Source organism: Malus domestica, chromosome 16 (genome assembly GCF_042453785.1).
Source record: "Malus domestica chromosome 16, GDT2T_hap1".
NCBI lineage: Eukaryota > Viridiplantae > Streptophyta > Magnoliopsida > Rosales > Rosaceae > Malus > Malus domestica.
In genome coordinates this window covers 24,286,750-24,305,355 of record NC_091676.1, presented here as the reverse complement: position 1 = coordinate 24,305,355, position 18,606 = coordinate 24,286,750, and positions in this window count along the sequence as shown.

Genomic DNA, 18,606 nt, shown 5'->3' with positions numbered 1-18,606 from the left:
TGAGTAACTTGTGTCTTGTCTCGTTTCTTTGAGTCGTTGTACATTATGGTTATTGGCCTTCCCGCTCAGTTCTGTTGAATGATCCGGAATTGGGTTTCCGTTGGGGTTCCATTGAGTGGTCCGGTTCCCTGCTCCATCTGGATTTTGTTGAGTTGTCTGAAATCCCTCGTACTCTACGACTCCGTTGAGTGGTCCGTTGCCGGGGATTAGCAACTTTGCTAATCCTTTTATTTTTGTTTTTGTTTATGTTTATATTGGTGTTTGTGTATTTTACTTTTGATATTTGATTTATTTTTCTTTCTTTGATTTTAGGTTCAAATGGAGCCGAGGGAAATTTAAAGGAAAGAAGCGTTCGGCTAAAGACGTTAAATCAAGCGCTTCTTGGGAGGCAACCCAAGCATTCAACGAAGGGAGACTTTGGAATCACTAACCCAATCAGCTTTGCATTCTTCCACCCTTATCTTTACTGCTTTCATTTTGTTTTGTTTAGTTAGTTGTGTTATTTGGTTGATTTCTGTGAGTTTGTGTTATTTAGTTTAAGTGTGGGGGAAGGTTAACCAAAGTCTCTTTACATTAATTTACATATATATAAAAAATAAAAAAAAAAAAAAAAGATAAAATTTAAAATTAATGAAAAAAAAAATACATAAAAAAAAAAAATTTAAAAAAAAAAAAAAAAAAAAAAGTACAAATATTTTACAATGATGTAAACTAATAGTATTCATTGGTCGGGTGGTGCTTCAGTAGTAGGCGGGGCTTCAGCAGTCGGCGGGGCCACAGAAGGAGGAGGCGGCAGAGGTTGATCAGCTGGAGCTTCACTACGCGGTGCCGCCCCAGAAGACGAAGGAAGATGCGGTTGGAACAAACCCACAAACCTCCGATGATCAAGTAAAATTTGACCATCGGTGTCCTGCATCTGGTCAATCTTCATCTTCATGCTGGTGGCATAGCTGTGTGCGAGCTTGTGCAATTCTTTATTCTCATGCTTGAGCCCTTTAATCTCTTGTTTGAGACTCTGTATTTCAGCCACCAACGACTCAACATGACGGGTTCGAGCATATAGGCGTTGGGCTATGTTGGACACAGAACCCGCACACTGCACGCTAAGAGCCAGAGACTCCTTAACCGCCAATTCATCAGACCGTCTAGCGAGCAGTCTGTTATCTCTGGGAGTGACAAGGTTCCGGGCCACCACCGCAGCGGTCATGTCATTTTTCATCACCGAATCCCCAACGGTAAGAGGACCGGTAGGGGATATGAAATATGGGCGCCATATGTTGTCTGGTGAAGGCGGAGCTGCCTCTTCACCAATGTTCAAGTCAAAACGACGATCGGAAGGGCCAGACATTTTTCAGAGGTGGTGAAGAAAGAAGAGAGTCGGAATGATCAAGATTAAACAAGTGCAAGAAGGGAGTGTTTACAAGAGGGAGCTCAAGTGTGTTGTGGAACAAAATTAACGCCTCTATAAAATGAAGAAATCAAAGAGGCGCTCCTCAGAAATCGATGAAGCGTCCTCTCGCAAATCGAAGAGTCGGGGCTCATTTCTCAAACGCCTGATTCTTTTCTCAAAAGAGGAGTTTCCTTTCTCAAAAGCCGGATTCTTTTCTCAAAAGAGGCGTTTCATTTCTTAAAAGTTGGGCTTGCTCAGAAACCACGAGCCGAACCCCGGATTTCGCAAGATCAATTGTCCAGACGTGTTGTCACTCGTCACATGCAACCGGTAGCTTTGCAGAAATCACGGGCAGTTTGTCGAAGCACCAATTCAGAAATCAAAGAGGGAAATTCAACAGTCAAAGACACACTAGCTTTCTCAAAAGCTGGGCTTCAACCCACGGGCAAATCTTCTTTTCCTGATTTATCTGCACGTGTCACATGCTACCTCTACAATCGACGATGCTCAGAGCTCGATGCGCCGATTCCAGATATCAATGAAGAATCTGCTTTGCGGAAATCACGAATAGCTGGTAAAAAAAAAATTTATGGTGAAGTGGGAAAGCACGTTGCACTGTTCTTCTACTCGTGTCGGTAACCCTGGGTTAATTGAACAGTACCTCTACCAGCCATTAAGAAAATTCTTTAAATGTTAAACTTCATTGCAAAGTAGCCTCACTCAAAACTTCTTCATCTCCGAGAATGCATTCCAAAAGAATCCTCCTAAGTTACTCAGTGTTCCTCATTCCTTGGGATACTCTTGCGAACAACCCATTCAAAGCAAAAGTATTTCATATCATAAAGGTTGAAAGTAATAGTATCTCATATCATGCTTTCTCCATGTCCTTCTCCTTGTCTTTGTTTTCCGACAAGGAGAAAGAGAGCAATCAGCCAGCATTTGGTATCAATCTTCCGATCTGGAGCCAACTGCCTGGAACCCCTTCCTGATTGCTTACCTAGCCTTGCTCTCGAGTACTCATCTTCTTCATCTTATGCTTCCGTTTTGTCTACCACATCTACTTGGGGGACAAGTAAGGGAGGTGAAAATGAGACCTCGAAGCATGTGGAGACAACGTGCTGATTCATCCTCAGCTAGGGACAAGGAGAAAGAAAGCAAGAGGTGGGCACTTGGAAAGATTGAAGAAAGAATCAGACCAAAACAGCTACCTTGTGCCTGCCCGCCATGCAGAGGAAACAAGCAGAGAAGAATGTAGCTCGTACAATCAAACCAGCACAAGGAGTCCGAGTTGAAGAACTCGAGAAGCTTCAACAACATTTGGAGGGCACCTTCGCCAAAGAGCAAAGCCTCGCAGTACAATAGCATAAAATCATCACTTGCAAGTGAAAAGCTAAGTGTCACCCTGTTCAAGAGGAAAGCTGTGGAAAGTCAACAAGCACGACCAATGATTACTTATTAGTTTTATTCATTATCTTTTATCGTAATTTTCAATTTTTCGTTTGCAATTTTTTTTTTAATTAATTTTCTTGCGTACTTAACTGAATTATTTCTTTTCTTTGCAGGAACTTTTGGTTATTTCCACCCTTGAAGTTGATTGCAGAATTTTAGCTTGGGGGTCATCGCTTGATTTTACTGCAAATTAGGGAAGTTTTCAGTCCAATTGCGTTATTTTGTTTCTTATTATTTATTTATTTTATTTTATTTTTTATTTGCATTATAGTGTTTTCAATGTCAAGTTTAAGTGTGGGGGTAGAAATCTCTAGAATTTCATTTGTTTCTGTGTTGTTGCTTTTTGTTTTCTTTAAAAAAAAAAATTATAAAAAAAAATTATAAAAAAAAAAAAAAATCGGAAATTTTAAAAAATCCAAAAATATTGTCTTGTTTCCCTTATTGTTTTGAATTAGATTTTTGTTAGCTTCCCGACCCAATGATATAATTGGATCAAATTTGAACCATGATCATCAAGAACTTAGTTAACATGTGTTTTGTGAAATTCCTAATTCTCTTGTTAGTTTTGTACATGTTTGATCATCTTTGAAAAACCAAATGCACATAGCCTTGTTAATGTGAAACTAAAGTATGACTTAAAGCTTCATATGTGAATTTAGTGACCATATACATCCTATGTGAGTTTTTGAGCCTATTGAAAGTGTGTGCATTTTTCATACACTCCTATTCTTTCATGTGTGATGAACTTATGTGAGATACATCTCTAGAACTTGCGTAACGATCTTTCGAAATGTTTGTCATTGATTGCATGAACTTGGAAATGATAGAGGCATTAGGTTTACCACCATGGCCCAAATAACCATGTTTCCCAAAGAAAAATGATATCATTAGATTGCCAATTTGAGCCGTGTATGTTGAGCCTTTTATTTCTTATCACCAGATATGTCTACCCTTATACCTGAAGCATTTTTCCTTACCCTTTCCAAGCAAGCTAGTGAGCAATGTGAGATTGTCTTATGAGAAATGTTTGTGAAGTACTTTGAAGGTGTTTGGCAAAAGAATAAGTGTGGGGGTATTTCATGTTTGTATTAAAAAAAAAAAAAAAAAAAAAAGAACAAAAGAAAAGAAAAAGAAGGATTGTATACAAAGAAAATAAAAAGTTTTTTTTAGTTTCAGTTTAAGGGTGTGGTTGGAGGTTCTAGAAGAATTGTTGGAGAGCTTGAGTTCTTATAAATCTAAAGAAAAGAATTGCTTGCAATATAGCTTGGAATTTGTGTTTTCCTATTCTTTCGTTTCAATAACCCTATCCCTAAGCCTCATTACATCCAATAAAAGTCCTCTTGATTTAAGTTTTGCAATTATGACTGTGGAGAAGTGATCTTTATGCAAGCTTATGGTAGAAATTTCACATTTGATTCTTTGAGCGAAACACATTAAAACTAAACACATGTGTGATTGAGTGCATATCCAGTGAGAAGGTCGCTAGTTTGCATATGATGATTTTAAAAATAAAAACTTGAAATTGCATTAGCATGACTATCTCACACACTACACTTCAAGGATGATTCAAAGATTACTACTAATATTTGAATAAGGAAGATGAACTTGGATTAGTTTGTTGGTGTTAGCTATGGTTCTTGATGATTTGTTTTCTCGAATGAAATTCTATGAAGGTCACATAGGGGGAAACTAATGTTTTTCATGTTAGTTCTTTCTCATGTTTTCTTTGTTTTGCTCGAGGACTAGCAAAAGCTAAGTATGGGGGTATTTGATCGGATCATATTTATATATATTTTTACTTCAAATTCACTCGTCTTTTCTTAGTTAGTTCCTTATATTTTTGAGTTATTTACGTTATTTTTGTGTTTATAGGATTTGTTTATGCAAAGAAAATAAAAATGGCACAAATGAGTTTTAAATAATAAATTCGTCGAAAATTGCTTTAGCCGTTCTCATTCTGTCATGGGTTATTGGTAGAATTCTGTCACGGATTATAGGTTATGGAAGTTAGGCTAAATTTATTAGGTATGCATTAGAAATTATATGATATATCTAAGATTGAAGTGTTTTGCAGTTGGTGAGTAAAGAAAAGAAACAAAAAGAAATAAGCCTTTGCAGCTAGTGGGGAGACAGTGGGAAGGTAGTGGAACGGAAAGAATAGCAGAAAATAGGAGGGAGAGCGTCGGTGGGAGAGAGGAATAGCTGCTTTTGCAGCTGGAGGAAATGGGACGGTAGTGGAAAAATGGGAAGGAATAAAATAAAAAATGAAAGTGGGAGGTCAGCGGGAAGATAAGAAGGGGAGAAGACAGGACGCAAGGAGGGGGTCTGGGAGCGGGAGAAAGGGGCTGCCCTTTGGGCAGCTCGCAAAGAAGAGGCGCTGCCTTTGGCAGCGAGAGAGGCCCAAGGCGCGACATGGTGAGAAGGACAGGGTCAGCACGCAGAAACGAAGAAAAAGCAGGAGAGACTGACACGGACAGCGGGGAGAGAGGTAGAGAGACTGGCGCATGTGAAAGACTGACGCGAGGAGCAGGGACGGTTTTGCAGCGTGAAAAGCAGCAAGGCTGCCAGAGACGGAAAGAAGACAAGGAGGACGCCAGTGAAGAAAGCAGCAAGATGCCCACTCTCTCTTTCGGTTTAATTTTTCCAAACTTCTCTTTTATTTTTGTTTTAATAATGTGTAAATAAACTTATTTTGGCTAGAGGTTAATTCAAAGCCATGAATATATTTGTAATATGAATTGATTACCTTCAGTTGTGATTTATAAGTTGTGAATTCAATTTACTTATCCGTTCGTATAAAAACTGATTTGTGTATGTTGGTTGAGAGTGCACGCTTAATTTTCATGCATGAATTTGACGCTAGAATATAAGGGAGTTTCACCTAATCGTTATGAACTTATATTCACAAGTAGTGAAGGTTGCTAGTCACAATCACGTTAAGTAAATTCTTGGCATAAGTTTCATGCAAATCATAGTAACGAGTGTCTCGTCAATGCTTATGTTTTTCATAGAACTTAATGATTCTTGTTTGTATCTCTATTATGCAACTCATGTAGGGAACTTGTAGGGAATGTTTTGGGTTGTCGTATGCAATCATCCAACGCAATAACTTGTGGAAAAACTGAGGGTTAATTAGTGCAATTCACGGTTAATTTGGGGCATTGAGTATTAATAGCTTATCGAAAAGCAACTGAAAATCAATTCATGTTCAAGTGTGTCATGTGTGAAGAATGGATCTCTAGCTAATCCATCAACCATATATTTAGTTTTACTTTTTATCTCAATCACAACCAAAACCAATACCCCCCATTTATTTTCTTGTATCAAAGTGTGCTTAAGTTTGTTTTGAACTCTTTGAGTCTAGTTTAGTGTTTTAAAGCCTACTTTTGTGTTTTTAAGTTTCTTCTTATATTTTTTAGTCAAGTGAGAGGTTATTAGCAAGCCCTCCTAATCCCCGGCCTAGAACGATACCCTACTTACATCTATACTACAATTGTCAAAAAGAGGGTTTAATTTGTGTGTCAAGTAATTCTCGCATCAGTACTCTACGACTCCGTTGAGTGGTCCGGAATCGTATCCAGCTTGGATTTCATTGAGTGGTCTGATATCCATTGTACTCCACAATTCCGTTGAGAGATCCGGAATCATATCCACTCGGATTCCGTTAAGAGGCCAGGAATCCCTTCTACTCCGCGATTCTGTTGAGTGGTTCAGAATCGTATCTTGGTTGGATTTCGTTAAGTGGTCCGGAATCCCGATTGATGTTATGGTTCCGTTGAGAGGTCTGGAACCCGATTAATTGCTTTGTTGATTCTTTGGATTGAGTTTGATTGAAATAACTTCAGAGATGTAGGTTTCGGCTGAACTGTGTCGCTCTAGCCCTTCTTTTCATTATGTTGTATGAGTTTTTGGTTGTGAGCCTTTGTGATTTGTTTCAGACGAGTAGTTGGATGTCTGGGTGACTCCTTCGGGATTTTCAGTGACGTGATTATAATTTTATAAAATATAATTTATATTTGACGTTTATAAACCGAATCGATGGTTGATTTTTAATATTATCACATACGTAGAATTATTGTCACTCACATGAGTTTTGCGGCTTATCCAGATTGTTGTTTGCCCGGTGCACCATTCCGATGGTGTTGGGGTGATTGTGCAGGTATTATTAGATACGAGAAGCTTTGGGGTAGCAGACAGAGTTCTGAGAGCTTGGAGTGTTAGGTTACCCTTATACTTTTCCTTAAACATATGTGATTATTGTTATTTTCAGTTTGTATTTCCTGGCATCCCCCTACAGTCTTCCGGCGCGTGTCGATCTTGGACGTATGTTGGAATCGAAGCGTGACACAAAATCTGGAATTGTTGTTTTTATGGTTATAAAGGGTGAAGATTAGAGGAATTTAAATGCTTTAGTTGAAGAAGGAAAACTGTACATATTCATGTATGACCCATATTGCTTCCTCTTTCTTTCACCTATTTGAGTTGTTGGGAGTTTGATCTCCAACATTACTAATATTCGTATCTTCTTAATTAATAGTTATTTAAAGCAATAATATTGGTATGTGTGTGTGTGTGTGTGTGTGTGTGTGTGTGTGTGTGTGTATGTATGTATAGAACTTTTAGAACCTAGAGTGATAGTGAACAACTGTTGTGAAGTGGCCCAACCAAACATTCATTCACAAATCTTGTTTATAGAAAATCCTGTCAGACTGTTCCTATTGCTTTCCCCTGCCTCTTTTCTCTAAAGAAGAAAAATGTGTTAAGACTAAAGCTAAGCATTTCAATGCTATTCTTATTGTATCCTAATATCACCAGTACCTCTACTTCCCTTTCAGCCCTTTCAGTTGTCATTGAATCGCATACTGTTTCGAGATTTATCTCTGAATCCTACCAATAGCTTAGTTGCTTGGATTTCTCAATAACCCCTTATGTGATGAACCATATGAAAAGAATCAATTTAAATCACATAATTGTGAGATAAACTTATCGAATATTGACTCTTTATCAATTGGTATTTTCTATAGGTGGCATGATGGGACAGTCACATCAGAGTTCCATCGTGCTTACAGTGGGCTACTCGCAGAGCCATGTTCACTATATGATATTCAAGGTTTGGTTTTCTAATGCAATTGCTATACACAATAACCACAAAATTGATTTAAAAATCTTTATTATTGGTTTTTTGCATTATTTGTTGGGAAATATCCATTGTCCTATGTGCTTATAATTTTTAATGCAAGGAAAACAAGCAAGTTGGGAAATATTTTTGAGTTCCTTAAAAAAAATTAAGATTACTGATTTATTTCCCTTATTTCAATGTTAATGCAGCTACGTAAAATCTACTTAACTAATGGAAAGGGCCTAGCGTTTGGCTGCGGTAAAGTTTTGATTCGTAAGTTCCTACTGTAACTCGTGTGAATATGTTGTAGAGTGGTTTTAGTGTGTGAATTTCATCTTTCAAGCATAATCTAAATTGCTTAAGTGCTTGAGTGCTTGAATGCTTCAATGTTTGAATTTGATCTTTCAAATTGTATCTGAATTGCAGTCCATTAGGGAAATTTTTACTAAAATGTAATGGATGCCTTTGGTTAATAATGCATATCTAGACCTTTAAATATGTTGATTCAAATGTTTGAACACAGTTGAAGCTCAATATGTTGTTTTTGCAGTTTGATTAGCAATTGTTAATTAGAGTTGCCTAATTTGTTTACTAAAAGTTTAGGGCCAATGAACAAATCTATTGAGTGATTCGTAAGGCCATCTCCAACCGAGGGCTGGCCAGAAGGCTCGTTTTAGCCCTCTGGTTGACACACCCCGACCAAAGATCAAGACGTGATGGCCGTCACGTGAGAGTGACGTAGCCATGTGCACAGTGCTGAAGCGATAAGGATAAGAAATATACGAATAAATAAAAACCGAAAACTACTATTGTGCACTAATAAGCAGAAAGTGCTAGGAGTGAGATACAAGAGTAAATACTCCTAATCAAAGCATAGAAAGTCTAGGTGCAGTTCATTAGGACAAATACTAGTTATACAGTACCAAAAGTTGTCCTACTAAATATATAATTTGTCAAAATCGCCGAGATCCTCAAATGCCACCAACAGCAAGTCTACCTAAAACCTGGAGGGGCGCAAAATAGAAAATGTGAGTGGGCAAAAACAAAGCTTTTCAAAAATCATTTCATTATCAAATGCTCTAACCCTTCGCCATAAAGCATGTATAATTTTCCCAGAAATAGAATATGATTATAAATATATATACATATATTCAAGTCATGCTTCACATCTCCATAAACATAAGAACTCAGGTGAAATAAATTCATGGTAAATAATATATTAGTCGGAACCCCTGCAGAAGTCTATAGGTCGAATTCATAGCTCATTAGTCAATCTAGCCAGAGTCACTGCAAGTGACCTATACGGCGCTACATTGCACACGGGTCGGAACCACTAGAAGAGTCTGTACGACAAGACTGGGTGTAATATAATTATGCTTAATACTCCGCTTTCATGATAGTTGTGCGATAAATCGCTAGTCACCTACGAGTCGGAACCACCTATAATGGTCTGTACGACAAGATTATGCACCTAAATTGGATCCAATGTGAGCATAGGGTGCGGGATGTGACATTATAAATAGGCATGGGTCATATCTCGAGCTAAATCACTAATATCCGGGTGCATGTTTATGAGCTCAATGTTTCTCAATTAATCACAACCGTTATTCACATTCATAATTCATAAACTCACATGGGCTTACATGAGCGTCCACAACACCACAATTATATATAATGCATCATATACTAATTCATATACTGAACATAAATTTATATGCATGGCATTTCAAGGCATACTTTCATTTAAACGCATTTTCTGGGAAAATATCAAGTATATAAGTATATACTAAAAACCAAAAGCCCACTCACTAGTATGTCGAAGGGTCGTAGCCCCCAAGTCGCCCTTAACTGCGCTCGTCCTCGGGATAAGTCTCCCCTATATGCGAAACAACAATAAAAATATTAATTTAAAGCACATAACCAATACTAGCTAATAACTTTTCATACATTGCTCAAATGGAATGTTTGAATATACCAACGTGATCTACACAACCTCACAAACATCCCCATATTTTTAGAAAAATTTTCCGACCCCTCACACGCCGGCTAAGGCACATGCCTAGCACACTGATGGCGACAGTTAATGCCATCAGGAATATTTCGTTAAAATCTAGGATATTCCGTCTAAAAACTAACGGCGTTACCTTATGCCGTTAGCATATTCTGTCAAAATTGAAGGAATATGCTTCTTCTTCCCCGATGAGTCACCAGATGCCGGCGACTGTTCGTCGATTTCTGGAAAAGTTTATAACCCTAATTTTTCTCTCATTTTAACACCAAACTTCAAGAAACTTGAACCATTTTGAAGATCTCACCAAGACGAACAAAACCATACCTGAGTCTAGCCCTGAAACCACCAGAAACCCGCAAGAAAAAGCCTCGATATTCCGGCAAATCTTAAAACCTGTCGTTCTCGATGATTTGACGTTTAATTTCTTCCAACAAACCACTCCGAGCTTTGTGAGAACCTCCTAAAGCTTCATGTGAGCTTGAAATCCCCAAAAACACATGATTTTACGATTGCATGAATAGTGACAAAAAAATCGAGTTAGGGTTTTCACGAGTTTTCGAAGAAGTTCTTACCTAAAAATGGTACCCTTTGAACCTCAACTCGTATGAACCCCAGGAACACAATGGTGCCCTTTGAACCCTCGATCTGTGCGTGTATGGTTGGTTTTGAAGTTCGTCTGTACGCTTTGTGTGGATTTTCTGAAAAATCCAAGAAGGAGGAGAGAGAAGGCACATGAGAGAGGGAGAGTTTGTGTGTGTGTGTGTGGTCCACGTGGATCACCAACCAAAACCAAAGAAAACACTTTGAGTCCTAAGTGTTCCAAAACTTACGAAAAATTTAGAATTTGTCCAAATAAATTAAACTTAAACCACACCACCACATAACTCAATTATATCTCAACGTCCAAAGGTAATTTAGTAAATTCCATGCCATCAATAATTTATTTCGGGACGGGATGTGACAATCTACCGTCCTTATAAAAATTTTGTCCTCGAAATTTATACCATCTTTACAATCCACTAATAATCATAAAATAGGTGTGGATACATCTCTCTCATCCGGTCATCTGTCTCCAAAGTAGCTTCTTCCACTGAATGATTTCTCCATAAGACCTTCACCAAACGCACTATCTTATTCCTCAGAACCTTATCTTTCCAATCCAAAATAGTCACTGGTTCCTCATCATAAGTCAAATCCGAATTAATTTCCAAAGGTTGAGGAGGAATCACATATGAAGGATCTGAGATATAATGTCGAAGCATCAAAACATGGAATATATTATGCACTTTAGACAATTCTGAAGGCAACTCAAGCCTATAAGCAACTTCACCAACTCTTTCAGTGATTAAATATGGCCCGATGTATCTAGGACTTAACTTGCCTTTCTTTCCAAACCGCACAACACCTCTCCATGGTGATAACTTCAAAAACACCCAATCACCTACTTTATACACCCGGTCAGTGGCATATTTGTCTGCTAAACTCTTCTGTCAATCCTGGGCCGCTTTCAGGTTAGACTTAATTACCTGAACATTTTGAGTAGTCTCGTCCACAATCTCAGGGCCCACTAAAACTTTTTCACCAACCTCTGAGCATCATAAAAGTGTACGACAAGATTTCCCGTAAAGTGCCTCAAATGGTGACATACCAATACTTGAATGGTAACTATTGTTGTAGGCGAACTCCATCAAATCCAAACAATCATGCCAACCATCGCCAAACTGTAGCACTGAAGATCTCAGCATATCTTTTAATGTCTGAATAGTCCTCTCAGATTGTCTGTCAGTCTGAGGATGATATGAAGTAATCTTGTACCAAGAACTTCCTGGAATGCTATCCATAACTTAGAAGTAAATCGAGGATCCCGGTCCAAGATAATATCAACTGGAACACCATGGTACTTCACAATCTTTGATATGAATAACTTAGCTAATCGGCTTAATGGATATTTTTCCTTCACTAGAATAAAGTGTGCTAACTTAGTAAGCCGATCAACTATCACCCAAATGTCGTCATAACCATTCTGTGTACGAGGAAGCTTGTATACAAAATCCATGGTAACATTTTCCCATTTCCACTGTGGAATGGGAAGTGGCTGCATCAACCCAAACGGCTTTTTCCTTTCAGCTTTAACTTGTTGGCAAATGACACACCTACTCACATATTCGGCAATTTCCTTTTTCATACCCGGCCAATAATAAAATCGGCGAATGGTATGATACATCTTGGTACCTTCTGGATGCATTGCATATGCCGAAATATGCGCTTCATCAAGGATTTCTTTCTTTAGCTCTGCATTATTCGACACATACATTATATTCTCATGCATAAGCATACCATCAGTTTCTCGAATTCTGAAATCTTTCTTCTTCCTCTGATTCCTTGCTTGAATTATTTCCTGGGTCTCTTCATCATTCATCTGGGCCTCGAGCACAAGATCAATTAAGATTGGCCTAACTTGAAAATTAGCAAGTAAGGCTTCCTCTCTGTCTTTCACTCCTAACTCCACTCCAGTGGACCTCAAATCCGCAAGAAGAGGAACATGACAATCATAGATGACATTAAGTCTAACTGGAGTCTTCCTACTAAGTGCATCTGCCACTGCATTTGCACAACCAATGTGATACTCAATCGTGCAATCATAATCACTAAGCAACTCAATCCATCTCTGTTGTTGAAGATTAAGGTCTTTCTGAGTGAAAAGATACTGAATACTCTTATGATTCGTGAAGATCTTACATTTCTCACCATAAAGATAATGTCTCCAAATATTCAAAGCAAAGATGATAGCCGCTAACTCCAGATCATGAGTAGGGTAATTCTTCTCATGAGGTTTCAACTGTCTCGAAGCATAAGCAATCACCCTACCATGTTGCATCAATACACAACCCAGACCATTCAAAGAAGCATCACTGTAGACTTCAAAATTACCGCTATCATCTGGAAGTGCTAAAACAAGTGCATGAGTGAGGTAATACTTCAATTGCCGAAAACTTTGCTCACAATTATCATCCCACTCAAACTTAACATCCTTCCTGGTCAATCTCGTCAATGGTAAAGCAATCACTGAAAAATCCTTAACAAATCGTCTATAATAGCCTGCAAGGCCAAGAAAACTCTGCATCTCAGTGACGGTTCGAGGTTGCTCCCAATTCTCCACAGCTGCCACTTTTTGAGAATCCATTCGGATACCTTGAGCTAATATAATATGTCCAAAAAATGCCACTTGATTTAACCAGAATTGGCATTTGCTTAACTTAACATATAACTGGTGTTCCTTCAAACTTTTCATTGCCAATTTAAGATGTCTAGCATGCTCTGCTCTAAACTTAGAGTATACCAAAATATCATCAATGAAGACAATGACGAACCTGTCCAAATATGGCTGGAATACTCGATTCATTAAATCTATGAAAGTTGTTGGTGCATTAGTTAACCCAAATGGCATCACAAGAAACTCATAATGACCATATTAAGTCCTAAATGCTGTCTTAGGGACATTTTCACTTCTAATCTTCAACTGGTAGTAACCAGACCTCAAGTCAATTTTAGAAAACACACAGGCACCTCGAAGTTGATCAAACAAATCATCTATATGAGGTAATGGATAACGGTTCTTAATTGTTACCCAATTCAATTGCCTGTAATCAATGCACAGCCTCAAGGTTCCGTCTCTCTTCCTCACAAATAAGACTGGAGCTCCCCAGGGTAAAGTACTAGGCTAAATAAAACCTTTATCCACTAATTCTTGCAACTGAACTTTCAATTCCCTTAATTCAGCAGGAGCCATTCTATAAGAAGTCAAAGATATAGGATCCGTACCTGGAAGCAATTCAATAGTGAACTCCACATCTCTATCTGGCGGTAATCCAGGCAAATCATCAGGGAACACATTCGGAAAATGCCTAACCACACGTACATCCTCCACACTACTAAGAGCATTATCATTCAATACCACATGAGCCAAATATCCCTGACAACCTTTCGACAACAATCTTTTGGCTTTCATGGCAGAAATAACACCATGTCTCACTCCGATAGGCTCTCCTACAAATGTAACTTCAGGTAATCCAGGACGATGAAATGTGGCTGTCTTTCCATAACAATCTATCTTGGCACGATTGTAGTGTAACTAATCAGTGCCCAAAATCACATCAAAATCAACAATGTCTAACGGAATAAGGTTAGCTGGCATAACAACATTCTCCACCATCACTGGACATCCTATATATACTTGATCAACATAACACCTCTCTCTTCTAGGCATAGGAAACTCTAAATCATATCCTAGAGATGTAGGATGAGGTTGAGTCACTTCGGCAAAAGTATGAGAAACAACAGAATGTGTAGCACCATAATCAATTAATACTCTAGCAAATGACCAAGAATATTTAACGTACCCATGATTAAATCAAGATTGTTCTGAGCATCTTGCAGTGTCATGTTATGGATACGTCCTTGATTATGCTGTCGTCCACCACGACCTCTGCTAGCATGAATACCTCATCCTTGTCTTGGTTGACCAGACTGCCTCGAAGATCCTGCACTGCTAGCAGCAATCTCTACCTGCTGGGGCTATCCCCCCTGGTATCACTGGGATCCACCTGCTGAATGTGGTTGATATGGCATAAAACCTCCCTGATACTAAGGGTAACCACCCTGATAATGAGGGTCATGTGAGTACTGATACTACCCTGTAGCATAAGGAGCAGCGTCGCCCTGATAATGATAAGCACCTCTACGACCAGTCTGAGCATAACCATTAGATCCTGAAGTTTGCTGGGTCAACGCAGGTGGTGGTAAGGAAGGCTGTTGAGGCCTCTGCTAATTCTGAGGGAAATATGCAGCCATATGCCCCATCTTTCCATAAGTATAGCATGAACTGCTGCCTCTCCTACACTCTCCAAAATGCCTATTATTACACATACGGCATAAAGGAGCACCTGAACCACCAAAGTCCTTCTGCCTCTGAAATCTCGGGCCTCCAGAAAATCTACCACCTCTCCTCTGCATATTAGAGCACAAGCCTCCACTAGAAGAGCTAAAACTGACACCACTTCTCTTAAAATTCTAGGCCTTACGAGGTCCCTGAGATGATTGACCTTTACCTTTATCATCTCGCATCTGGTTCACATTCTTTTCTTCTTCATCTTCACTTTCACTGGGCATGTTCTCTGAGTCCTCAATTCGCAGTAAAATCTCATAAAACTCTTGGTAAGTGGCATAGGGAGTTGATGTCGCTATAGAACGTCATTTCTTCTTAGTATGCAACCTAAAGCGATGAAGCATCTCGACCGGATTAGTAGCAACCTCCGGATCATATCGAGACAAATCAGTGAACCTCCTGTAATACTCATTCGCTAACATCTTTCCTTGTTTCAGATGCGTAAACTTTTGTTTCTTGCGATCAATGTACTCAGGGGGAATAAACCTTTTCCGAAACAACTGTTTAAACACTTCCCAATCGGCTACTACCTCTGGTGGCATCTGATTGGACTCCTGTCTCCACTAAGATGCAGGCTTCGGACCTAGAAACTAGGTAGTCGTCTCGATCCACCTATCAGGAGGAAGATTCCTCTAACTCTGCATCACAAGAAAAGTCTTCTCGACATAATTAAGCCACGTGTCCGCTCCCTCATGTCCTTCATTTCCCAAGAAATGATTCAGCTTCAGATTATACACAGTCTTAAGAGGTGTCATTTGAGGAAAACGGAGTGAAGACTGAATGGCATTAGCTATAGCTTCCCCTAATTGAGCAATATCAGGGAAACTAGGCTCAGCTAAGTGATGTGGCTTTCTACGAGGTGACATAGTTCTAACAGAAGACATCATAATGATTAGATCATTCACAAGATATACATGAATGCTAAACCTAGGCTCTGATACTAAACTAACACACCCCGACCAAAGATCAAGGCGTGCTGGCCGTCATGTGAGGGTGATGTAGCCATGTGCACAGTGCGGAAACGATAAGGATAAGAAATATACGAATAAATAAAAAAAAACTACTAATGTTCACTAATAAGCAGAAAGTGCTAGGAATGAGATACAAGAGTAAATACTCCTAATCAAAGCATAGAAAGTCTAGGTGCAGTCCAATAGGACAAGTACTAGTTATACAATACCAAAAGATGTCCTACTAAATATATAATTTGTCAGAACCACCGAGATCCTCAAATGCCACCAATAGCAAGACTACCTAAAACCTGGAGGGGTGCAAAACAGAAAATGTGAGTGGGCAAAAACAAAGCTTTTCAAAAACATTATCAAATGCTCTAACCTCTTGCCATAAAACATGTATAATTTTCCCAGAAATAAAATGTGATTATAAATATATATAGATATATTCAAGTCATGCTTCACATCTCCATAAACATAAGTATGCCATGCCAAATATAAAACATAATAAGTAACTCAGATGAAATAAATTCATGGTAAATAATATATTAGCCGGAACCCCTACAGAAGTCTATACAGCCAAATTCATAGCTCATTAGTCAATTTAGCCGGAGTCACTACAAGTGACCTATACGGTGCTACACTGTCCACGAGTCGGAACCACTAGAAGGGTCTGTACGACAAAACTGGGTGTAATATAATTATGCTCAATACTCCGCTCTCATGATAGCTGTGCGATAAATCGCTAGTCACATATGAGTCGAAACCACCTATAATGGTCTATACAACAAGACTATGCACCTAAATTGGATCCAATGTGAGCATAGGGTGCGGGAGGTGACATTATAAATAGGCTTGGGCCATATCTCTGGCTAAATCACTAACACCGGGGTGCATGTTTATGAGCTCAAACGCGCCACCTGGGCCATATCTCTAGAAAAAAATTTCGACCCCTCATGCGCCGGCCAAGGCACGGCTAAACGCCCCGCCCACGTGCGGGCACGTGCCTGGCACACTGATGGTGGCAGTTAATGCCGTCAGGAATATTCCGTTAAAATCTAGGATATTTTGTCTAAAAACTAACGGCGTTACCGTACGCCGTCGACTATAGGAATATGCTTCTTCTTCCCCGACGAGTCACCGGACGCGGGAGACTGTTTGCCGGTTTCTGGAAAAGTTTCTAACCCTAATTTCTCTCTCATTTTAACACCAAACTTCAAAAAACTTGAACCATTTTGAAGATCTCACCAAGACGAACAAAACCATACCTGAGTCGAGCTCTGAAACCACCAGAAACCTGCTGGAAAAGGCCTCGATATTCCGGTAAATCTTAAAACCTGTCGTTCTTGATGATTTGATGTCCAATTTCTTCCAACGAACCACTCCGAGCTTTGTGAGAACCTCCTAAAGCTTCATGTGAGCTTGAAATCCCCTAAAACACACGATTTTACAGTTGCATAAAAAGTGACAAAAAAATCGAGTTAGGGTTTTCACGAGATTTCGAAGAAAGTTTTACCTAAAAATGGTACCATTCAACTCGTATGAACCTCAGGAACACAATGGTGTCGTTTGAACCCTCGATTTGTGCGTGTATGGTTGGTTTTGAAGTTCGTCCTTACGTTTTGTGCGGATTTTCTGAAAAATTTGAGAGGGAGGAGAGAGAGAAGGCACGAGAGAGAGGGAGAGTTTGTGTGTGTGTGTGTGTGTGGTCCACATGGGTCACCCACCAAACCAAAGAAAACACTTTGAGTCCTAAGTGTTCCAAAACTTAGGAAAATTTTAGAATTTGTCCAAATAAATTTAAACTAAAACAACACCACCACATAACTCAAATATATCTCAACATCCAAAGGTAATTTAGTAACTTCCACGCCATCGATAATTTATTTCGGGACGGGCTAAGACATTGGCCCTCCAAGATATTAATATTTTAATGAACAATACATGGCCATATTTGCCTCCGTCTCCAACCAAGGGCCAAAGGGCCAGAGGGCTCGTTTTAGCCATGTCACAAAAAACCGTCTCCAACCGAGGGCCAAAGGGCCATAGGGCCAAACATAATTTATTATTTAAAAACTACAACTTAAATGTTGTTTAAGTTTCATGTTGTTAAATGTTTTTTTATGTTGTATAATTTTTATGTTGTATAATTTTTATGTTGGTTAATGTTATTTAATGTTGTTTTATATTGTTTAATGTTGTTTCATGTTACTTAATTTAACTTAATGTTGTATAATGGCTTAGGAAGTTATAGGGAAAAAATAGAATTAAAAAAAATATGAAACATATTTTGTGAAATAGAAGTTATAGGAAAAAAATAGAATTTAAAATAAAATGAAACAAATTTTGTGAAATAGAAGTTATAGGAAAAAATGGAATTTAAAAAAAAATATGAAACAAATTTTGTAAAATAAAAATATAGGAAAAAAATAGAATTTAAAAAACGTATATGAAAAATAGAAGTTATAGGAAAAATTTTGTAAATAAAAAGTAATAATAAAACTGTAAAAAAAAAAATTCAAAGCATTCCTGTCGGTTTATTTCCATTTTTTTTGGCCAGCCCTTCAGTGCTTTCCGATTCCGTGGGGCCCTATCAGATTCCACAACTCTCTGGTCTAGCCCTCGGTTGGTCATTAGGGTGTTCAAGTTTTGCAAATAGGAAATTAGGGTGTTCAATTTTAAAACAGTTGAGGTGAGACTTACATAATGAAATAGTGGATTGGAAAGTTGTAATGAGAT